The sequence below is a fragment of the Triticum dicoccoides genome, chromosome 3A (genome assembly GCF_002162155.2).
Source record: "Triticum dicoccoides isolate Atlit2015 ecotype Zavitan chromosome 3A, WEW_v2.0, whole genome shotgun sequence".
NCBI classification, from domain to species: Eukaryota; Viridiplantae; Streptophyta; class Magnoliopsida; order Poales; family Poaceae; genus Triticum; species Triticum dicoccoides.
This window is the reverse complement of record NC_041384.1, coordinates 645,832,390-645,853,300: the sequence shown is the minus strand read 5'-3', so window position 1 is coordinate 645,853,300 and position 20,911 is coordinate 645,832,390. Positions and strand designations below refer to the sequence as shown.

Below are 20,911 nucleotides of genomic sequence, written 5' to 3'. Positions count from 1 at the left end.
CTACATCTGGACGATGCATACGGCCACTTTATTGATTATAACACAAGACCTTACAAAGTCGTACAACAGTAAGACCAAAGCCACCATCTTCGCAACCTCTGTCACTACTCCTATCTAACTGATAAAGGAGCACTGATGGTCTTGGCCTAATACCAAACAGACCTCGCAGCCAAACCTAACATCTGAGACCCGAGGTCCCAACCAGGACTCCTTCCGGGTATGGGCACCCACCAGTTTGGCGTGCTCTTCAACCAGGCCCCCTGCCGGTTATGAGGCCGCCGCAGCCACGTACCATCAATCCATCTTCAGAGCTGTACTGTTGCATGAACCGTGCCAGGCCTCTCTGCCATCGACGCCACCACGACGCCAGACAGCGCCACCATCCTGCGCTCGTCCATCATCACACGCCCACCGGCGATACCCCTACTGCTCCATGCCGCCGAGACTCGCCGTTGTCGACGTACCAGATGCCACGCCGCTCCTCCGACGCGAACACCAAAAACAGGAAACGCCCTAAAGATACAAGGGGCACTCTGCACAACATGAAAGCCACCGCGAGCAGCTGCAGAAATCCAGCCGGCAGCCAAAGCCCCCACTTCATGAGCCCACACCCGAATCCTAGCTCCCCAGGCAATGCCTCCAAGGAGGGGATGACGCCCATGGCGCCACCGCTGCCCAATCCAGACCGGATTTTGGGTTTTCACCCGGGAGAGGACCGGAGGTGACAAGAATAAGGACCACGACACCGCCTTCAGGAAGGATGCGTCGCCCGAAGCCGATGCCGTTGTCGAGCCGAACCAGCCGGCCTAGGGTTTCCCCCGGTCCCAATCTGCACCACCATCCCCAGAAGCACCGGAACCAGCAGCATCCACCGGCCACAAGCGCAAAGGGGAAGGAGCGGGAAGGAGGGAGTAGCATGCCTCCAGATCTGGCGAGGACGAAGGCCCCCGAACTGCCGCCGCCAAGCGCCGACTCCCCACCACCCGAGCGGTCGAGGGATTTGTTCTTCCGTTATGCATTTTTCTTATCCGCCTGCTCCATGTCCATGTAATGTGCACCTGTCCTCCCAGCTCCAGCTGCAGACAAACATACATATGCAGGCGGCTGGATTATCTTTAATACATATCCATCGTTTATGAGCATTTGTGAATTAGTAAGTCAGACTAATCTCGTGGAACGATGCAAATTTATTTAAACCACGGCCAGACACATGCATGGCATTAACCCCATGCAGTGCGTGTGCACCACACCCAGGCCAACGGCAATAATTCATCGCTCCTCCAGCCCACATGCGATGTATCTAGTAAAGACACAGCAGAAGAGTGAATACGCCCAGCTGCCCCTGCAAAAATGTAAATGCACCCAGCAATCTACTATGGATGATCCATCTTCAGCAACACCCTCAACAGAATTTAGCATATCCGCAAATCTGCCGCCTGGGTCATCTTCAGCAACCTCTCACAGTGTACAGAGGCGCCCCGATTGATTTGCAAAAACGAGGCAAACAGATGGGGATGGAGGGTCCATCTCACCGGCTGACCCAGACCGAGAACTCGCGGCCAACAATGACTTTAAGCTAGGGGATCCAACCAAAATCTAGATCAAAACATGTGAAAGCAAGACACCCAAAGGCATAGGTGAAGGACGAATCAGAAAGATGGTTTCAACGGGCTGACCTGATCTCCGTTTGTGCAGAATCCATCGCCAGACCTAGCTCTGTTCGTCCACAGACGACGAGAAGACAAGATGAGCAGTGCGAGAAACAAACTCGAGCGAGCACACAATTATGTCCACCCAACAGAAAGAGCAATTATTCCATTGCTTGAGCGTTGCATGGCTGGTGTATTCGTACGGTATTGAATGCGGGGCTGGTCCACACTATGTACTGTATAATGAGATGTATTTCAGAAGCTGGAAAATTAGCCTGCCCTGTATTCCCTAATGTCCTATTAAAAGTAGTCATCGCGATGCGCGGGCGGACGGGCTTGATTGCGGCAGCGCGTGGCCGCATGTCCCAAAAATTCACATCCCTGGGCGACTGGCCAAATGAAATACATCCGCAAACCTTTTCCTTGCACATCTGTGAGTACCCTTTCAACCATAATGCACTTGCGCCGTCTTTTTATACCGTCCATGTTTGAGTCTTCGCTACATGCAATACTAAAGTGGTAGCAGCCAAAGCAACAATGAGAAGGGAAAAAGGTCTAGTGGAGTGATACGTAGCTGCCGTGTCAACAAATGAGAAGCCAAAATGGAAGAAGAATATGTATCTAGGAACAATAGAGTTCTGATGTGTGTCCTGCTTAAAAATAGGAAGCGTTGGGGAAAATTGATGGGAAAAGTTAGAAACATGACTGTTCTCATGCCTCGTGTGACGGCTCGTCCGAAGGCCACGCCCGTGGCTCGTGCGGTTGAAATCCTGGTTTGTCGTTCTCTGGGCATCGTCAAAGACGGCGAGAACGTGACTGCGGCTGCCCTGTACGCATTCGCGGACCGCTTCAAGGAGCAGCTTTCGCCGGAGGTGCTCACAGCCATGAGGGGCCTATTCAAGCTCGACGACATTGATGCTGCTGCTGTGGAAGAGGCGCTCCTGACGCATGGAGGTAGAGCCGCGCTGGACCTAGAGAGGATTGACGAGGAGGCTATGCTACATCAGGCAGCAACTTGAGTTGCTGCTCAATATGCCGATACGCCTAGGGCCTTCAGTTTCCAATGTTAGTTAATATGCGTACGTGCTTAGAGGTCCAGATTTATACTGGAAGTGTGCTGTATGGGCGTATTGTGGTGACGCCTTGTTTCAGGTCTGTAGGGGTGGCTGTACACCCGTTGAAGTTGGCTTTTGTATCTTTCTGTAGTCTGTATGCTGCTGATTCGAACTCCACTATCCTGGCACATGTTATGTGGCTTTGGTCAAGGGCTATCATGGTTAGATCATGTTGACACAACCGATCAATTTTTTGAGCTGGAATGTCAGGGGCCTCAATTGCCCTGATAGGCGGTCGACAGTCAATGCCACTATCGCTTCCTCCTCTTGCCATGTTGTGTGCCTCCAAGAGACGAAGCTCGGCAATATCGACCTGTTCACAGCGGCTTTTTTGGGGGGCCATAGATTGCGCAGCTTTGTGCAGCGTCCGACAAATGGCATCGGGGGGGTATCCAGCTCCTTTGGGATGATCTCTTGGTGGAACTGTCCAACATCACCATTACTACCTTCTGCCTCTCGGCCATGATTCGGGTCCGTGACTCGGGCGTGAGCTTCAAGCTAACCACCGTCTATGGCCCTACCGACCACTTGCTCAAAGATGTGTTCTTTGCTGAGCTTGTTGCACAGAAGCCACCTGCGGGGGTGGCTTGGTTAGCCTCCGGGGATTTCAACCAGATTTACCGAGCTAGGGACAAGAACAAGTGGAATGTAAATTGCAACCGAATCTACCGGTTCCGGGCTTCTCTCCATGAGTGTGAGCTCAAAGAAATCCATCTCCAAAACAGGAGGTTCACCTGGAGCAATGAGAGGTCAAATCCTACCTTGTGCAAGCTTGACTCTTTCTTTTGCAATGCGGAGTGAGACACAACCTTTGATGATCATGTTCTCCATGCGCTATCTTCGTCTCTCTCTGGCCATTGCCCCCTTCTGCTTGCCGAGGATAAGGGGCCGAGGATAAGGGGCCGCAGAGGCCTAGGACCTTTAGATTCGAGAATTTTTGGGCGTCTATGCCCGGATTCACCGAAGTGGTCCAAAAGGCCTGGGCAGAGCCAATTGAGCACACCGACCCTTACATTCTGCTTTTCCACAAGCTAAAGAAGACGACCATGCGGCTCTCGGAGTGGAGTAGAGGCCTCTTCTCCAAGGCTAAGGTCCATCTTCACGCCGCCCTATTGGTTATCCTTCGCCTCGACATTGCCCAGGAGAGCAGGCTTCTCTCCTCTAAGGAGCGTGACCTTCGTGCTCGCCTTAAGAGAAGGGTGATAAGCTTGGCTGTTCTTGAGAAAGCACGCAAAAAGTGGTGTGCCCAAATCGCTAACATCAAAGAAGGAGATGCCAACACCAAGTTCTTTCATGGTCGAGTCAACGCACGGAGGAGAAAAAACCACATCCACCGCATCATGAACGATAAAGGGTGGGTAACCGAACGCAAGGCCAAGGAGAAGATAATCCATGACCACTTCTCGCATGTCATGAAAAGAGGAAGCGGAAGTACGACAGACTTCAATTGGGAGGAGCTCAATCTAGAGTCGCATGACCTGCACGAGCTTGATTCGCCCTTCACTGAGGAGGAGGTCCTCGAGGCACGCATGACCTGCACGAGCTTGATTCGCCCTTCACTGAGGAGGAGGTCCTCGAGGCAATAAATAGCATGCCTAGTGACAATGCCCCGGGGCCGTATGGCTTCATCGGCCTGTTCTTCAAGAAGTGTTGGGCCATCGTCAAGCTCGACCTCATGGCGGTGATCCAGCGCTTCAACTCCCTACACACAACAAACCTCCACTGGCTCAACTCTGCGAATATTGTGTTGCTTCCCAAGAAGGATGGGGCGGAGAGCATCGTTGACTTCATATCTATTAGTCTCATTCATGCGGTCGCCAAGCTCATCGCCAAAGTGCTCTCTAGTAGGCTTGGACCGCACATGTCCGCCCTCGTCTCCAATGCCCAAAGTGCCTTCATCAAAACGCGGAGTATCCATGACAACTTCATGTCTATTAGGAACCTTGCTCGTCGCCTGCACAAGAGCAAGACCCCTTCTCTCCTGTTCAAGCTGGATATTCACAAGGCCTTTGACTCCGTCAAGTGGGAGTATTTGCTTGACCTCCTGCGGAGGCGTGGCTTCCCTAGCAAATTTCGGGAGTGGATTGCGACTCTCCTTTGTTCCTCATCTTCGAGGGTTCTCTTGAATGGGGTATCTGGCTCTCCCATCAAGCATGGCCAAGGGCTTCGGCAGGGGGACCCCATCTCTCCTCTCCTTTTTGTCATTGCCATCGACCCTTTGAAGCAAATCCTCGACACGACAACTAGGAAAGGCCTTCTGCACAAGATCCGTGGGAGAGGGGTCATCGTGCGTACCTCTCTTTACGCGGACGATGCGGTTGTGTTTGTTGCGCCCATCAAAAGAGATGTGGACAACCTGGCGGCCATTCTGAGGGGCTTCGGGGACGTCACCGGTCTGTGCACTAACTTCCATAAGAGCTCAATGGTGCCCATTAGATATGGCAACCTCGACTTGGACCGCATAACCCATGGGCTGCCGGCTGTTAGGGATGCCTTTCCGCTGCGTTATTTGGGGCTACCGCTATCGATTTGGAGGCTGAAGCTTGCTGATCTTCAATTCTTAGTGGATAAAGTGGCGAGTAGATTGACAGCATATGAGGGCCAAAACAGCACCACCATTGGACGCGCGGCGCTCATGAAGTCGGTTCTCGCTTCCCAAGTCATCTACTTCATCATGCCACTTGTCATACAAACCACCATCCTGCAAAACATTAACAAACTCGAGTGGGCATTCCTTTGGTCGGGACCGGATAAGACAACTGGGGCAAAGTGCAAGGTCAATTGGGACACTGTCAGTAGGCCGCTTGACTATGGTGGGCTTGGGGTCCTAAACACCTTCAAGTTCGCGCGGGCCTTGCATCTGCGGTGGCCTTGGTATGAGTGGAAGGAGCCCACAAAGCTGTGGGTTGGAGGTGGGAACCCGTGTGATGAAGATGACCTAAATTTTTTCTACGCATGTACCACCATCACGGTTGGCAATGGTGCGCGGACACCTTTTTGGGACTCTCCTTGGCTTCTAGGCCGCAAGCCCAGGGACATCGCTCCGCTCATTTATGAGGCTTCCTCGCGGAAGCGCTGGAAGGTGCGGGAGGCTCTCAAGGAGAGCGCGTGGATTCTCAAAATCAGGCCACCTACACCGGCCTCCATTGAGCATGTTTCACAATTCTTCACCCTATGGACGCTGCTCCAAGAGGTCCACCTTGATGAGCTTGCCGATGATGACATCCTTTGGAAGCACACGGCTTCCGGGAACTACTCCGCGGCCTCCGTGTACAGGGCGCAGTTTTTGGGCTTGGTCCTCTCCCCCATGGACCAAATGGTTTGGAAGGTTTGGGCCCCTCCGAAAGTCAAGTTCTTTGCTTGGCTCGCGCTTCAAGATAGGATCTGGACTGCAGACAGATTGCAGAGGAGAGGCTGGCCAAACTGTGGCCCTTGTCCCTTGTGCAGAGGGGTGCAGGAATGCGGTCCCCATCTATTCTTCAGATGCCGCTTCACCCTCAGGCTCTGGAACATGGTGATTCAGAAGCTCTGCATCCATGACGTGGACACGTCCGCATGGCACTTGTACGACTCCATCAAGGAATGGTGGGCGAGTTTGAGTACCGAGGGCACCGCCAACCAAAAAGCGAAGGCTTCGATAACCATGTTGGTTTCATGATGATGGAATGAGAGTAATTCAAGGGTGTTTAGACACAAGAGTGCCCCTCCGCATGTTTTGCTAAACAATGTGATCGAAGAGTCTAACCTTTGGGTTAAAGCCGGGGCGAAAAAATTAGGGTCTTTCTTATTGCGAGAGTAATTGCCATGCCGTTTCTGGGCACTGTGTTGTAACAAACTCTTTCTCCTCCTCATTTAATATATCAGGCAAATCTTTTGCCTCCGTTTGACAAAATATTTTCTTCGCGGTCAGGCACCAAAAGCCTACCATCCATACACATGAAATATGAAAGTGAATGGCTCTAGCTACAGGTTGAAGATGTCATTTGTCTTTAGAGATAGTTTTCATTTGTCTCTTCTTCCGGGTCCCTCCTATTTGGTTGAAAGTTTCATGGCTCCGGTTGGTAAAACAATGGCTTTCAAAAGTATGTCTCTGGCAACGATGGCGGCTTTGAGCGAAGTTGGGTGGCTGCCGAGCTTTGGTAGTCGGTCTCATCCGGCGTGTTCGAGGGGTTGCCGTGCCTCATTTGTCTTCCTGAAGTTGGAGCTGTAGAGGAGGTGCTTCCGCGGTGACGATGACACGGGATGGGTGGTCGGCTCCGGTGCCGGCTCGACGCAGGCCCAACGCTTCCCCCCTACAATGCTCGTCGACAGAGTCGGAGCTGCCTGGTCATCGGCGTGTGCGGTGGACTGTTTGGCATTGACCGACGCAGGCCTCGACGCTTGTTCGTGGTTTTCTCTTCGACGGCGTGTGTGCGTTCTTGTGTGGGTTGCCAGGTCGCCCTGTGTGCCTTGTTTTTGCAGGCATGTTGTGATGGTTTTCGCCCGATTTTCCATTAATTAATTAGGCACCTCTGTTCGACCTTTTTTTAATGAATCAGGCCCTAAGGGACCGCGTTTCAAAAAAGAAAACAGTATGTATCGGTTGCAGGATCACCTTAAGAATCAAGACATGGATTTCATTGAATGCTCATCATTTCTAAGCCATAAGCTATTCTTCTCTTATTGAATTGTTTGCTTGACCCAATCCGCCCACCATTCCCAACTCATATGTTCAACAAATAAGCCATTGTTCGGGGAACTGCTACTGTCAGATATACCGTAGGTTGTATAACTTTTATGGAATCATGGGTTGTCTTCACATTACATGGACGTATATTGAACTTCACTTCACTTCTGTTAGGTTAGAAAAGTAAGCTACCGATTTCTTGGAACTGAGCAAAACTTATTGAATCAAACTAGTCTCTCTCTCCAGGAGAAAAGGCAAGCACACGTTTTATATTGGAATAGTTGTGTTTCTTGAATGCATTGTATTGATGAGACAACTAATTCATGCAGTTTTGGTCTGATATTTGGACAGAGTGGGAGTGAAAAGACCACTATTTTACAGGTTTGCATTAAATATTTAAAATGTTGCATGACATGTTATACTCTGTACCTTTCATCTTAAGATGATAGCTTGATTTCTTGGCTTTTGGCCGGTCTATCAGGACCTACCTCTGGTTCAATTTGCATTCAGAAGCATGACCGTTCCTTCTCCCTCTCGCTCCATTGGACCATACCGCCTTTCCACCATGAGAGTTCATACAATAGATAAAAGGGATCAAGGCATCCTTTAGACAAAGTGCTTCTCTCGACAAACTTTTCTTTTCAAAAAGGAGGATTACCCATGGCCTCTGCATTGATCAACCACCTTTATTATTATTCAACAGAGTATGACTACATGGATCAACCCAAAGCCACTTATCTGGCGAATAAAGTTGCAACATCTGCACTCTTCATATTGTGCCTGAACCACATGAACACGCATTATCTAATTCAGTGACCTCACGCAGCTGCGCCGCATCGGGACGAGAGCACCACCCGATCTGGCTGACCCGCAACGCGCATGCTCTGGACCCACCGCCACCATCTTCCGCCGTCCCCATCTTCAGAAGCGATCAACGCATTCATATTGCCAGGCCATACTGCCATTGACGCCATGACGACGCTAGACAGCTCCACCACCTGCTCGCGCCCATCAAGACGCGTTCGTCGCCGAGGCTCCGCCGCGCCATGCCGGCGAGACTCGTCGTCGTCATTGCGGTAGACACAACACCACTCCTCTTGTCCTCTCTCCCGCCAGCACCTGCTCCAAAATGATGCCCCCAAGAGGGAGGGCGGCCCCGAAGGCCACCTCATCGTCCGATCCGGGAATCCAAATCTAGGGTTTCCCCCGAAGCAAATGGAACAAGGTGACGACGATTGTAACCGGCGATGCCTTCGACAAGGAGACGACGCCCAAGACGCCGCCATCGTCTGCCATGACCGAGGTCGACACGGTTTTCACCGGCAATCGCACCACTCCAAACCAGCCACTGCCCGGAACACCGGCAAGGAACCCGTCTCCCTTGCCGACCCCTCCGCAAACTAAAAGGGGTCATCATGTCCCTAAAAAAAGGGTGTCGTCATGTGAACGGTTGCTAAATTTTGTATACTTATTATGGCCCCCGTCTTCATAAATGAAGTATCCAGTGAAAACACGCATTCAGCGAAAATTTGCAAACTATTGTGGTAGGCATCGAATTAAAAACATACGGTATAGATCAACTGATTCCGTAATTCATTGTTTTTTCTTTCACCCGTCTCCTCTGCTATCTCTCCCTGGTCGACATCAGGCCGGCCATCGAGGCAACAGGACTGCGATGCCCAACGCCCCCTCGATCTCCTTGGTCAACGCCGAGCTGGTGCGGGCCGACGCCCTCCCCATCGTGGCAGTAGGACGGCGGCGCTCGACGCCCGCATCTCCTCCCTGCTCCATTGGCGGCCAGGATTGGTACCTCAGCGTCCCAGTCCGTCTGAAGTCTGCGTTTTCTGACTCTCTGGTGAGAAATTTCTCAAGCTGCACACCAGGAGCTGGCACGTCTGGCCGCTGTTCAATGCAGATGCGGTGGATTTTCTGTAATCTGGAACTGAGCAGCACCAATGTGCGCTATGTTAGTGCACTATTCTAGGTAGTTTTGTCGGCTTTGCAGTTGCAGTGTCATTCTTGGGTGAATAGCTCCCATGCGACGTCATTGGTGTGAACTGTCTCTCATGCGACGTCGTTGGCTGTAATAGCTTGCATGCGACATCTTCGTTGGAAAAAATAGCTCCCATGCGACACACCATTTATGCGGCTAGTTGGCTGTCCGTTAGGCTGAGATTTGGTTAGCACACTGGGGGTTATGTGCTCTGACTGGTGGGGTCCACCTATGGCCACGTAGTCAACAGTCAACCGTCCACGACTCGACCGGCGACTGTGTGACCGTGCTCGACTCGCCCGTGCTGGACTGGGCGAGCGGCGCCGCCGTAAGCAACTTCTCCGGCAGTGGTTTCTTCTCCGCGGTGGTGGAGCGCATTTCTCGGCAGCGGCAGAGCTATTGCGAGGTGAGCCCGAAACCCTAGTCCCACTCCCCGATCTGTGGCCTCATGCTGCCCTCTGTTTCTTGGCAATTTAGAATCGGGCTCCATTGGATCCGGGGGTTGTTTCTTCTCCGCGGCCCGGTGGTGGAGCGCCTATCCCTGCAGCGGCTATTGCGAGTGAGTATTTTCCAAACACTACTCCCATTCCACTGAATTTTGAATAAATCCGTGGCCTCATGCTGCCCCTGTTGCTTGATTGGATAGGAGATGGAGCGAGGGCTAGATGAGATGGAGCGAGGAGACGGGCTGCCCCGAGGAGACAGTGCTTCAAATCGGTAATGGCACCCTCTTTTCTTGGCGATTTAGAACCGAACTCGATTTGGTAGTGACTGCCGCCGCTGCCTGCCATTGACAAAACAGGGGAGGTTCAGGTTCTGCCACCACATTCGCAATTATAGTGGAATTTTTCCCTGTAAAGCCAAGCTCAGTGATGGCAGTGTCCAAGACATTGATAAAGATACCACCGTGAGGTTGGATGTCGATTTTGCAGATGTTGATCCCCAGGAATTGGAGATCATGAAGGAGAAGGCCGTGGGCAATTTGGTGGAGAGAATTGGGGAGAGTATTGTTTGGGGTCCAGAACAAGAGGTATCTCTGCAACGTTTCGATAACTATAATGGTGAATATGTGAGAATTGAAGATGGAGAATCCATGGTTGCTGAAATTGATCAGCAAGGAGGATGGGCAAGCAAACAAGTAACATTTTATGCAGAGCTAATTGATCTACAAACTCATTCCAGAGTTGGTTATGTGCCATCAAAGATGGCTGCACAGATGGAAGATGATGAGTGGGTTTCACAAAAGAAGATGTTGGCATTGTTGACTGAACCGACTATAGTAGCTGAAGATACTGGGATTGATGCAGATGGAGAGGAGGGAACCCATGGTGCTAGGAAGATTGTTGTTGACTGGAATGTAGTAGAGTTGAATGAAAAAACAGATTTGGTCATTACACCAATATCTGACATTGATATGGCCGAAATGTTTGGCATTCAAGTTGATGACAAAGATAAGGAGAAGGATGACAGTTCTTTGCCAGCTGAAGGTAACACAGGCCCTAGAAATGCAAATGCGGATGAAGAACACCTGATGGGAGAGGCTGCAGATGATGTGGATGATGCAGATGATAATGAGCTGGTTTGTTTGTATGACAAAGAGAACCCAGTTATTGAGGTGGGAAAGTTGTGGCCAAGCATGAAGGAGTTTAGGATGTCTTTCAGGACCTATGCAGTGAAAAAAGAGTTTGATGCCAAGACTATGTGGACTGATCGAAAGAAATTTTATGCTCGGTGCAAAGGTTATGATGGTGGTGGCAATCCTTGCAAATGGTACTTGTCTGCCAGACTACAACCTGATGGAAGTACAGTAAGGGTAAATCAAATACCACACCAGCATACATGTATGACCACTTCACAGAGAGTTTCAAAGATGACATCACAGCTTTGGGTTACAGAGAAGATTACTCCTATTTTAGCCAAGACTCCAAACACTACTGCAAAGAGGCTTAAAGTTGACTTGGAGAAGTTGTACCCAATCCAGCTGCAATATACCACAGTGTGGAAAGCAAAACAAAGGGCCATGAAATCATTGTATGGTGACTGGGCAAATACATTTAGGATGTTGTATAGTTTTAAAGCAGAGGTGGAGAAGAGGTCACCTGGGAGTGTAGTGGAGATAGATACAGAGGTAACAGAGGATGGCAAGGTTTTATTCAGCAAGTTTTTTATGTGTTTGAAGCCTTGCATAGATGGATTCAAAGCAGGTTGTCGTCCATATTTGAGCATAGACTCATCTTTTTTGACTGGAAAGTGGAATGGTCAGTTGGCTGCATGCAATGCTCTAGATGGACACAACTGGATGTTCCCAATTGCAATAGGAATGTTTCAATCAGAGACAGAGGCATCATGGATATGGTTCATGATGCAACTGAAAAGATGCATAGGGCCAGTTTCTCCTTTGGCCATCCACACAGATGCATGTAAAGGGTTGGAAAATGCAGTAAAAAGTGTTTTCCCCCATGCTGAGCAGAGGGAGTGCTTTGGACATATGTGGATGAATCTGATAAAAAAATTCAGAGGAGATGAATTTGGGCGCATGTGGCCAGCAGCAAGATCCTACACCAGACAGACACATTCCTATCACCTTGGTAAGATATTGGCATCATGTAGTGATAATGAATTTGCTTCATGGTTGAACACCCACCATTCTCTGTTGTGGTATAGATCAGGTTTTAATACTGCCATCAAATGTGATCATATCAATAACAACTTGGCAGAAAGTTTTAACAACAAAGTGAAGCATTTGAAAGACTTGCCTGTGCATGACATGGTGGACCAAATAAGAATCATGATCATGCGTTTGTGGGAGTTGAGAGGAAAAATTGCTAATATTTTGGAAGGGGACAAGCTTCCAGAAGTGGTACAACAGGTGGTCAACAGGAGTAGAAATCTTTCACATCTATCTGTTGAGAAATCTTCCTTGTGGGGTGCTGAAGTTAGAGATACAAAGAGTGGCAAGAGGCATGTGGTAAATACTGAGTTGCATGAGTGCACTTGCCAAGAGTGGCAACACACTGGAAAACCATGTGAGCATTCCATACTTTTTTTGGCATCTAAACCCAGGTTAAATATGCACCCATATTTGCATGAGTATTATTCAGTACAAAAATTCAAAGCTGCATATGCAAGTCCAATTCCTGCACTGACTGACCAATCTCAATGGCCTGAGGTGGAAATAGAATTTACCTTGTGTCCCCCTGTCACTAGAAGAAAGTCTGGGAGGCCTAAACAGAGAAGATTCAAAGCTTGGTTTGAGAAAGGTGGTTGTAGTAAGAAGGGGGAAAAGGAAAAGGAAAAGAATGATAAGCCCAAAAGGGCTCAAAAAGGTAACAAAAATAGGTGCAAGTTGTGTGAGGTACTTGGGCACAGAATTGGTTCATCCAAGTGCATCTACACTCCTCAGAGGCCAAAGTATGTTTATGTTACTGTTTTTGCAAGTTTTTGATTTTGCTACTTGTTCTAGTATCTAACCAAGTCAAATGCTTTATTTTTTAGGAGGAAGCGTGCAGAAAAAGCCCCACCACTTGTTGTTGAACAATGCTGGCCAGTGAAAAAAGCAAGACTCAGTGGCTATAGAAGGAAGAGCACTAAGCAGATAATGTTTGGTGACAAAGATATGGAGCTAACTGAAACTGTTACTGCTGAACATGAGCTAAGTGTTTGTGTTTTGGACGATGTGATGCATACTGAATCTGTTTTGCAGACGCTAGGGCAATCTGAAACTGTTGCAGATGAAGAAACTGTTGTGCTGCCATTCGAATCTGCTTTGACAACTGTGTTGCCATGTTTGGAGGTTGTGCTGCCAAGTGTTGAGTTGCAAACTGAAGTAGTTGAACAATGTGTGCCATCTACTCAATCTGCAGAAGTGCAAACTGAAGAAGTGAGACATGGTCAGGTGCAAAAGTTGAGGGGGCCAAAAAGCAAGAGCATCAGCATCAACAAACTATGCGCCGTGGAACCAAACGGTGGAAAAAAGCAGAAGAAATCGAGTGGTAGAAAGAAGCAGAAGAAATAGAGTCGAAAACATTCAAATTTGATGTGAAAACTTAAGTTTGTTGTCATATTATGTGAAAACTTATGTTCTTTCATGTGATAACTTATGTGCTATGATGTTGATTTGACTTGAAATAAAATTCAAATTTGAACCGATATTCAAATTTGAACCTATCTTCAATATTTTTTGAGTTCATTTGTTTGTTCTGTGATGTTGCATCGTTTTATGTACTACTATGCACTTTAGTTCATAAATCCAACCCTTTTTGTGAATTCCAACTCATAGTCACGGACAATGTTGACCAAACAGGCTCCAAAGTAAGGGAAAATGGCCCCATTTCTAAGCAAGTTTTTTTCGACCTTCTCAAAATCACCCAAAAAAGATTTTCTTAGCTTATATTATACCTATATAGGATCAATACGAAGTCTCACCTTTTTTTGAATAAGTATTCATATTATTTAATTTATTTTTGAAAAAACACCCTTTAATACAAAGTTAGCAATAAAACAAGTTTAAAAATTTTAAATGCAAAAATAACTTCAGATCCTCCTTAGTCACTCTAAAATGAAGCTAAGGTGATGTTTTTGATTTTTTTGCATTTTCAAAACCTCAAACCCTCTTCTCACTCCTGTGAACTCCATGCAACCTCAGTCGAGATAGTCCAATTTGTGAAGGTTTTTTCAAGCAAAGATCATTAGATCAAGTTTATCATTTTATATCATAACTATGTAACATAAAAAGGCTATATGCGCAGGTTTTTCATTTTTTAGATTTTTTTGAATTAGTTATACACATTTGAATGTTCGGTCAAACCTTTCAAAACCCCATTGACTGCCTCCAAACCCCATGTAACCCTAGCGCCAAACGTCCACCGTCGATCTAACCCTAACGCCAAACTGCGGCCGTCGGATAGGCCTTCTAGAAGGATTCCGTGGGGGCGATCCGTGGGCTCCAATCTGATTGGCCACCGTTTTTTCTCTCTGACGAACAGATAACTTTGAGCGGGGGATCATCTAAGTGACCGTTGGGCCGAGCAGATCGGGCCCGGCAGAGCCTGGCGTGCGTGCGCACGGCCGTCGAGAGGGGGATGGGCTGCATGCGAGAGGGTCAATGACATGTGGGCCATCCCTGTCCCATGCATGCCATGCAACGTCGCAGCCTAGCTATTCTTTGCTCATGAACACCTAGCCCGCCATTGCATGCACGCATCGACGCAGTAAAGCACGGCAGGGGCGCAGCGTATAGGTACGTCGCATCTAAGCTATTTTAACAAATGCATGTTTGAACGAGACGGACGCGTCGGTGGTGCAGCTCCTTTTTCAGTGTCACGCGCGGATGAACGAGCCTGTTTCCCACGCGGCGTCACCGCCGATGCAAGTGCACGAAACGATGCAACTCGCCTGTGCTGCCCGTGCCTCTTTGGATGCTCTGGCCACCGTTTTTTGAATTAATGCCCGCAATTACTTATGCCAGTGCGAACGGAGAAGAGAAAACGATCCAGAAGGCACCGTGTACACATTGACCACAGCTGCAACGCGGCTATAAAAGGGCACCATTTCCTCATCCTCTCACACTCATCTCTCAAGCCTCCTCCCCTTCTTCTTTTCGAGCCAAATCCCACTCGAGCCACCATGCAGTTCAACGGCCCTACCTACCGTCGCCCTCCCACCGTGCCGGAGAGGCAGTACCCGGCCGGAGTCGTCGTCGAGAATAGCCTGAGGGTGTGGGCCATCTCTAGGTGGAGGGGCCCTAGAGAGTTCGCTCGCTTCTTCCTCCAAGCCGGCTACCGCCACCTCCCTCCGGGCACTCCGCCCATGTTCCACCTCCACGAGCAGTACGATGGCAACACCGACGGCCTCGTCATCGGCCTCCACGTCACCTTCACCAACCCCTATGACGCTCACCACCTCCTCGGTCAGGTGTTCTGGTGTGGATGCGAGTTTATCGCGTTCACGACCTACAACATCTTCACCAACTTCCACCACATCTTCCCTCACCCCAACGGCATGCACACCCTCCCCTACCAGATGCCGGAGGATGACGAGTGAGGGGCCCAAGGAGGAGGGGCCAAGGAGTGGCAAGGAGGAGGGGCCAAGGAGTTGTTCAAGGGGCGAGTCTTCTATCTATCTAGTTTGGGGCTCTAGTTTGTGTTTGTGTTGGTTCGGGCGTGTGTGCCCGTGTCTTTTATATATCTAGTTTTAATTATTTTACTTTCATGTTTTATGAACTATATGTAGTGGGGGGATGCCCCTCTATATGTTTTATCTATCTATGCTACTAGGGTACCCGATGCCCCACTATCTATCTATATGTTTTTTCGGTCCTAAAGTTTCTCCATTGCATTTTATTTATGTGGCCATGTGTACTAAAAAACAATTGATCTGGTATCTAAAATGTACGTTACCAAGAAATTGACAATAAAGATTATGTACTGTACTACATAATCATACAGTTGGTATACAATGCATTTGAAGACAATGGGCAAGAAAAATGCTAATTATCTGGTGCCGATGACATGCGCAAGTGTTGTTTGATGTTTAAATCATGCTTGCTATGTCATTTTTTGCTGCCAAACATGGCATTAGCGAGAAAGGTCATTTGGGCACTGAATGTATTAAAGTATACACCATATATAAAAATGTCTAGCCAAAAGATTTGGGTGTACACCCATGACCAAGTATGGATCCGCCCCTGGTTGTAAGGGGATGCCCCTCTATGTTGTAAGGAGATGCTACTAGGGGCACACTAGATGTCTTCTTTTTTGGGCACAACCTTTTTCGGTTGAAACACACGAGTAAAAACTTTGAAAACACCATAGCACAAGTAAAAAAATATATTAAGAATGGTGCTTGGTTGAAATAAACTAGAACCAAACAATTGCAACTTTTTTGGTTCACAAAGACTGCTCAAATAATTATCTCAAATAGCTTATGCATAAAAATATCTCAAATAATTATCAGATGAGTTATCTCAAAAAAGGTGACTGCAGGAAACTTAAAATTTGTGAAATGATCTAAAGCCGAAAAGATATATCGATGTCAATGACCGTGTGCACTTTTTTTGCACTCCTTTTATCAATGGGCCTGGATATGTTCTATTCGGCCCTGCCTAACTTCTATATGGGCCTGGCCTTTTCGGGCAACTGTGGACGAACCTTTTTTTCCTTTTCTCCCTCTACCACTAAAACTGAAACTGATGACGAACTGAAGAAATAAAAAACGGGGCCGAAACAGAGTGGAGAGGACATGCTGAATTCATACAGCGCAACACTTTTATTCAAATGTACATATCATCCCGATTACAAATGATGCCCAATCTATTCACTTACGACTAATTATCATCACATAAACAAATGCGAGACCAATTACACAAACATAAAAAAGTGCGGCCATGAGCCCCATCAAATTGCCCTGCTTCTGCAATTTGATGAGTTTCTTCATCTGCTTGTTCAGCTTCTTCAGCTCTGCCGTCACTCCTGCATCCCCCACAGTAGCACCAATGGAAGGGCGGGCGCCCCCGATGGAATTGCCAGATCCAGGGGCCCCGGATCCAGATGCGCCCGATCCAAACTTGCCCAACTTCTCCGCCTCCAACAGTAAATCGAGCTCCCCTGATGCACCCTCCAGTTGAATCCGCTCTATGTACTCATCTAGCCACTCAAAATGGGTGCATTGCTTCAATTTCTGAAATCGGAAAGATGAACCCTAAATCCCAAATCCGATGGGGAAAAATGGGCAAATATGAAATTGGGAGACAAAAACCAAAATTGGCATATTGAGAAGTAAAATCTCACCTTTCCCTGCTCTGGTTTGCTCTCGCATTTCAAGAATTCCCGCCCAAGGTTGCCATTCTTGTCGGTCGTTGTGACTAGCCGCTTCAGGGGTGCGATACGTGGGCATGCAGGGCATCTTGTCATGGGCACTGCGCCATAGCGCGGCCATGAGCGGCGGGAGGCTGAAGCGGAGCTCGACATTGCTAGGTCGCGGCCCGGAACGGCATTGCTGCGCGTCGTCGCCGGAGAAAAAGAACAACAACGGTCGAGGAGGGGGAGGGGGGAGGATGGGCTCGGGTGCTGCACGGCTCGGGGCACGGCTCGGTGTCCTCTTGTACCAATGCTGACCTGGATAAGTTAGTGGGTCCCACGCTGTGGGTCCCGCTCACCTGACCAATGCTGAGTTGGATAAGTTAGTGGGTCCCATGCTGTGGGTCCCGCTCACCTGATTCGAGTTTTAAACATGTGTCTTTGGATTAGGCAGCAGTGTCGCATGGGAGCTATTTTTTCCAACGAAGATGTCGCATGAGAGCGATTACAACCAACTACGTCGCATGAGAGACAGTTCACACCAACGACGTCGCATGGGAGCTATTCACCCGTCATTCTTAGTTATAAAACTGAACTTAGCAGCCTAACATAGCACCCTTCTTAGTTACGAAATGTGAAGAAACCACAACTAAGTTTAAGGCTTTTGTTTGAAGTACAGTAGCTTCTCTGGTATTGTAGAGTGTAGACAATACTGAAGTTGCTGCCTCCATTGCCGGAAGTTTCACGAGGAAGTTGATTCTAAGCATCAACTCTAGCTTTATCATCTCGTCTCTATAGGATGTGAATGTACAAAACTGTTACTTTATCATGCCATTGACAACATTGGGCTTATAGCTGAACTGCTACTAGATGAATTGCAATCTTCCTCCTCTTGATCTTTTTGGTGAGACATTGTTCTCTTGAATTGAAACTGAGGCATTTGTTTCACTTTGCTGCACATCACTTTCCATCTGACCATACTTCTGCACTTTCCAGTCCCTCGTCTGTTCGAGTCCCACTTCCTGAAGCTCCCCACCACTTAGAAACTATGCTCGCCCATGTCGCTTTCCCTCCTGCGATTTCATCTTGTCCGGTTAAGATGACAAGGCATGCCATTCTTATCCTTGAACCGTATGTGCTCTCATCTTTTTTCGCTCTTATCCTTTGCGTCCCTTGATGGTTTCCAGGAGGTTTTCTTGGAGATGTCGGGCAGAACGGGTCTGAGCTGGGTACTCCCAGTTGGAGGTGATTTTTTTTCTTGCCCCTCTTTTGTGGTATGAGGATTTTTTTCCTAGTTCTGTCTGGAATTTTTTTTATATTTAATCTAGAGAGACAAATTAGTTGTAGTGTTAATGTTGATAAAGTTGGCGAACATTTGTCAGCGGGTAAGATTCATTACTCTTAGATCTGATAGGTTGTTTGTGATGTGTGAGTTCACTTGTTTAACTCTCAGTAATCACCAAACTGAGGAATCTCCCTCAACTCTGGCCCTAGTTTTTGTTGAAAATCTGGATTTCATTACGTTTCTTCTGTCTAAATCTTTATACGGGTCTTCAAGCCCAGGATCTTAGCATCTTATCACACAAAAGCTAGGTAGCACTCCGCAATCGGTATAATCCAGTAGTTAAGTATCCTGAATTGTTGTTTTGTTATGTCCTTCAGTGTTATTGTATATGATGCACATGTAGTACTTTCGTCCTTGCCTATTGGGATTTTAATAGGAGACATACATAATAGCTGGATTAAAATTTTGATGTCGATAATAAATATTGGTGATTGAATACAAGTTGTTTGTAACTCAAATATGTTAAACAAATAGTCCATTGTTTGGGGAACTGCTACTGTCAGATATACCGTACGTTGTATAACATCCGTGCAACCATGGTTTGCATTTACATTACATGGACGTATATTGAATTTCACTTGTTTAGGTTAGAAAAGTCAGCTACCGACCTCCTCGAACTGAGCGAAACTTATTGAATCAAACTAGTCTCTCTCTCCGGGAGAAAAGGTAAGCATGTGTTTTATATTGTAATAGTTGTGTTTCTTGGATGCCTTTTGTATTGATGAGACAACTAATTCATGCAGCTTTGGTTTGATATTTGGACGGAGTGGGAGTGGAAATACCACTCTTTTACAGGTTTGCATTGAAATGCTGCATGACATGTTTAACTCTGCATCTTTCATCTTAAGGTGATAGTTTGATTTCTCAGCTTTTGGCCGGTCTATCAGAACCTACCTCTGGTTCAATTTGCATTCAGAAGTATGATGATAGTGGAAATCCAATGGGTCTGTCGGAAGTGTTAGCTCCTCAAAGAGTTGGTATTGTATTTCAGTTTCCTGAGAGGTTTAAACATTGAATTACTACATTCACTAATAATTTTTTTTTACATATTAGCATGAATGCTTATGCTTTTTGTGAGTGCTTGAGAACTTTCACTGCAAAATAAGATATTTTAAACCTGTAGGTACTTCTTATCAGATACTATACTTGAAGAAGTTACTTTTGGATGGCCAAGGCAAAAGGCAGACATTCCTTTGAGGGAGCAACTCACTTTAAAACTTCAGAATGCCATTAACTCTGTAATGATTATCTCTCATACATACCATTTTGTTGCGTTGTGGAGTGAATTTGTAGTTTGAGACCACACATAATTGATTTCTGAAGATAATTTGTTTAACGCTAGGTTGGTCAAAGTGCCATTTCATTGGATAAGGATCCACAGTCTCTCAGTGGTGGGTTTAAGCGGCGACTTGCTTTGGCAATTCAACTGGTAATGTTTTCATTATATTAGGACTGGTGGATCCTTCTGTTTTTAGAAGTGAAGATGGGTAATATTTTGCCTTTATCTTCTTATTTTCTAGGTTCAAACTCCTGATTTGTTGTTGCTTGATGAGCCCCACGCTGGACTTGGTATGTACTTGAATATCCATATCAAACTAATATCTGTAGATTATTTTCTTCCCCTTGTATTGAGCCATTTGTGAACCCATCTAAATGCACATCAGTGAGAGCAGTTGTTTAATATAATTCTGCTTGTGCATCCTGTCATCTTTGTGCCACAGCCCAGACTTGCTAGGAATATTGTGTGGTTTCAAATAATTTTTCTTTTAAATAGTATATGCTCTCTTAGATGTGGTTACTAAATTTGTATCATCATCATCAGATTGGAAAGCTCGGGCTGATGTTATGAATCTCCTGAGGGACCTAAAGAAAGACCACACCATACTGGTTGTAAGTCATGACCTAAGGTAATTTAGTACTCACCATAGAACACGATACTTTTGTATAGCCGTGCGCCATCGGAGCCACTGTTGAACACAATGCTTAACTGAGGCTGTCAAAATATCTGATTAAAAACATTTTGCAGAGAACTATACCCGCTGGTAGACCGGTCATGGAGAATGGAAATGGGGGGTGTTTTGAAGGAGGAACCTTTACCTGTATAGTTTAACATTTTTATTCCTCGGAAAATTGATAATGTTTTTTTTGTGTGTGTGCAGCTGGAATGCTGACCCATTTGTTGTTGCAGTGAACAGGCTCATAGCTAGCTAGGGATCCTAATGTAATGCTTGTAATGGTACAAGGCAAGTTGCAAAATCTATTGAGAGTGACTCCACACCTACCGGATTTTTGTCAATAATAGCATGATGTTATTTCACATATGCTCTGTTCATGTGCACAAACACAG

General features: G+C 47.2%; 1 long non-coding RNA gene and 1 pseudogene across 1 annotated transcript; both read left to right on the top strand.

Annotated features, from left to right (window-relative positions):
- Window positions 1–9,897: 9,897 nt before the first annotated feature.
- Window positions 9,898–10,254, top strand: LOC119272479. The gene is made up of 3 exons (XR_005134751.1): window positions 9,898–9,982; window positions 10,070–10,140; window positions 10,226–10,254. It is a non-coding gene; the product is annotated as an uncharacterized LOC119272479 (long non-coding RNA).
- Window positions 10,255–18,267: 8,013 nt separating this feature from the next.
- On the top strand, window positions 18,268–20,669 carry LOC119272735 (annotated as a pseudogene).
- Window positions 20,670–20,911: the final 242 nt, after the last annotated feature.